Source organism: Sitodiplosis mosellana, unplaced genomic scaffold (genome assembly GCF_009176505.1).
Source record: "Sitodiplosis mosellana isolate CC-2019 unplaced genomic scaffold, AAFC_SMos_1.0 Smas_scaffold_6165, whole genome shotgun sequence".
In the NCBI taxonomy this organism is placed as follows: Eukaryota; Metazoa; Arthropoda; class Insecta; order Diptera; family Cecidomyiidae; genus Sitodiplosis; species Sitodiplosis mosellana.
In genome coordinates, this window is record NW_022601406.1 from 919,974 (window position 1) to 923,240 (window position 3,267).

The 3,267-nt window shown below is 38.3% G+C and overlaps 1 protein-coding gene across 11 annotated transcripts in view; it reads left to right on the forward strand.

Moving 5' to 3' along the window:
- Positions 1 to 228: 228 nt before the first annotated feature.
- LOC129574580 (calcium/calmodulin-dependent protein kinase type IV) overlaps positions 229 to 3,267 on the forward strand; it is an 18,011-nt gene continuing 14,972 nt past the window's right edge. For 3 of the 11 annotated variants that reach the window (XM_055456756.1, XM_055456766.1, XM_055456762.1), the window contains exon 1: positions 301 to 666. The gene's annotated coding sequence lies outside the window, so the exon portion shown is untranslated. Of the gene's footprint in view, positions 1,361 to 1,639; positions 2,189 to 2,296; positions 2,476 to 3,267 lie in introns of all 11 variants that reach the window. The other 8 variants (XM_055456759.1, XM_055456758.1, XM_055456755.1 and 5 more) reach the window with 8 other exon arrangements.

The following is a 3,267-nucleotide window of genomic DNA, read 5'->3' on the forward strand; positions in this document are numbered from 1 at the left end:
TGAGAAGAGAGAGAGAGAGAGAGAGAGAGAGAGAGAGAGAGAGAGAGAGAGAGAGAAAAACTTAAAAATAAACATGAATTGAATTGAAGAGAAACAGGAGAGGAAAATTTAGCGAATAAATCCCAACAACAACGAAAGTAATTTTATTGGTTTTCAGTTGATGAACACAGCAGCAGCAGCAGCAACAACAACAACAACAACAAAAACACGCTATAAGGAACGTTGAACAGAATATATACACATTGAGCCGTGTAGAATGCGAAGGCTTTTCTCGTATTATTTTGGTATTCGCTTTGATTTGAGATCGTCTCTCACAGTATAGACAGATAGATTCACGGTGTTGGAAGAGAAATCAAATTCTGACATCGGCTGCTGAATCTTTTTTCTACGTTCGTTTGTTCGTTCGTTGTCTCTCTCGCTCTCTCTCACGATTGCATTTTGGATTCATTTCGATCAGTGGATTCATTTTGGAACGGTTTTTTGTCTCATACATTTCAGTGGCAATTGAATAGTGATCAATGAAAATAGAAGTGGAAAAGCGCAGAAACAAAAGAATAAAAGCAAAAAGGAGTGAAATTTCGGAAAATTTGATTAAAATCACGACAAATTACGATGAAAAATAAATGTGTTGCGGCCAATTGACTGTGAACTGTGCTTAAGCTAGTGGTAAAAATAAGAAACAAAGATAAACGGAATGGGTTTATTCAATTGGATTCGAATACATGTTGAATGTTCCATGAATGGGAAAACATCGAACAAAAAGAAACAATAACAACATCCGAGTGTGAACAAGGAATTTTGTGTGTATCATGTGGCGGTGATTCATTGGCATCATATTTTCTGCGCAAAAACAGTGCAATTCGGAGAAAAGATTATTTTTGAACATTTTCTTTAAAATTCTTTCTGAGTGTATAATGCCGTTTTTGAGAGAGAACATTTGGTGGTCGCTTCTTTTTTTTTTTGCTTGGAGACGCAAAATCCATAAACGGTATTTGATGTGAGCTGGCAATTAAACGGCATTTGAGTGATGAGTCGCGTACAAGTGACGAGAGATTATTGTTGCTTGTTGCTGTTCCGTTTGTTGTTGTGGTGATGATGTGCACGCACTGTTTGATTCGCGTGATATCTCAATTCGCCGTTTCGATTTTAGCCCATAACATTGTGTCTTGAACTTTATTCACTCGTCACCTGGCATCATGTTGATGATCCGAAAATAAAATCACATGCCAGGCATTGAAATCGAAATTCGATGTCGCCTTCTAATTCGATCTCACTCTCTCTATCTCTCGTCGCGACGTTTTTTTTTTCTTTCGTCTTGTCTTCATCGTTGTGATTAATCATAAAGCTGAAGGAAGTGAAGGTTTTTTGATAATAATTAGACTATCTATGTTGATACAGTTGTATGGTTGATCTAATCGCCATCGAATGTGCTTAATAGTGTGTATAATAAAAATTTTTCTTGCGATTTTATGGCGATGCCAAAAATAAATTGTTCAACTTGAGAATATAATAAACAAAATAAAAACGGCGACAAATTTCTGATTCGCGTCGCCGCTATAATTCATTGACAAAATAAAGAGAAAAAAAAATGAATCGGTTTGGTATTTGAAACAAAGTAATTTTCTTTGTCTAATTACAGAGATGCGGTTCGCAAATGCACAAACACACATAGAAACTTCGATGAAAATGTGCAAAGCTGACTCATTGCTCTCGATCCGTGTGCAAAAGCTGCAATTTCGTAATTTTTCAGCAATTTCTCTACGTTTTAAATAAAATTGCACATTACCTTACAGTTTCTCTGTACACAGTAAATACGAATCCGGCGACAGTGTTGGCTCTGGTCATTCACTCAGGTGCGCTCATTGCATGTATGTTTCTTGATATTGCGACAAAAACGATCGTATGTGTGCGTACGTATTTTAATGAATGACTTGGCAGAGATTTTCTACTCATTGCCGCTGTCTCTCTAGCTAAACTTAGCTAAAAACTTGGAGCCGAAACTATGTGGCGATTTGGGTTTAAAGACACGCTTCGCTTCACTTCCAATTCCAAACACGGGAGTTTCCTTCATTTTCCAGCCACCGCACATTCTGTTCCTTTGTCAATGTCACATGTGTGTGTGTGTGCTTGGCGAAGAGAGTTCGCACTGCGTTCGGGTTTTGCCATTATAAAACGGCATAAATCGGGAGTCAGTTACACCATACTGAATGCAATACGTTTTAAAGTCAGACTGAAATTTAATTAATTAGAAAATTTTCTCGTCTTCTTTTCATTGCTTTATTATAATGAAATGCAGGAGTATCTTTCGAGTCGCCGTCGTCGTCGTCGCGCGAACGACCGAACTGCTTAAGTTTCCATTCAACATTCTCCGAAATGATGTGAAACAAAACCATTGTCTGATGCAGCGGTTTAAGGGATGACACTTCTCACTTTGTCGGCTATGAAACCAATTATTTATGAAAAACTTTATCTGGAGTATGTTTGTCTTTGCTCGACGTCAGTCTTAAGCCTGCATATGTGCGTATATGTATGTTCGTGTGTGCGTGTGTGGCGACAAATAGCTCAGCTGAAACCAGTTTAAATTTTAATTAAACGCTTCTCATTTTCGAATCGCGCGCGTCGAATAAGAAGCGATTGTGTGTAAATGAGGTTCATTGTCATTCACATATGAAACACGATACGAATTAATAAATTTTCATTATTTTTCCATGCTTAACAACAAATGCGACGACAATCGGTCGACACACACGCACACACACCGATATATAGCAGCACGCACACATTTTTCAACACACTTACGTTTAATTAAAGAGCGACACATTCCATTGGCAAATTAAATTGGAAGAAAAATCGAAAAGAAATATTGCTCGTTTTGTTTATTTTGTGTTTGGTATGTGGAAAGTGCGCCAACGAGCAGTGTGAGAAAGAGACAGAAAATAACAAACCTGGTCATATGTTTGCCACTTGTTTATCGTTTGAGCTCACATGTAATGTGACAACTTCGCCACGCGTCGCATTTTCTTTTCTTTCTTCGGTTATTCGCAAAGAATCGCAGATAGTTTTGCACCCGAGAAAACCGAGACAGAAAAAAATGGCAAAATATAGCATGTACGACCAAACGATTGGACGAAGCTGAAGCTGGCATTGGGAAAGGGTGCTATCGAAAATACACGCTTTTGCCATTTTCTTCGTCATTTCCATCGACACCGTTCGGCTCTCCCTCTCTCTCTCTCTCTCTCTCTCTCTCTCTCTCTCTCTCTCTCTCTC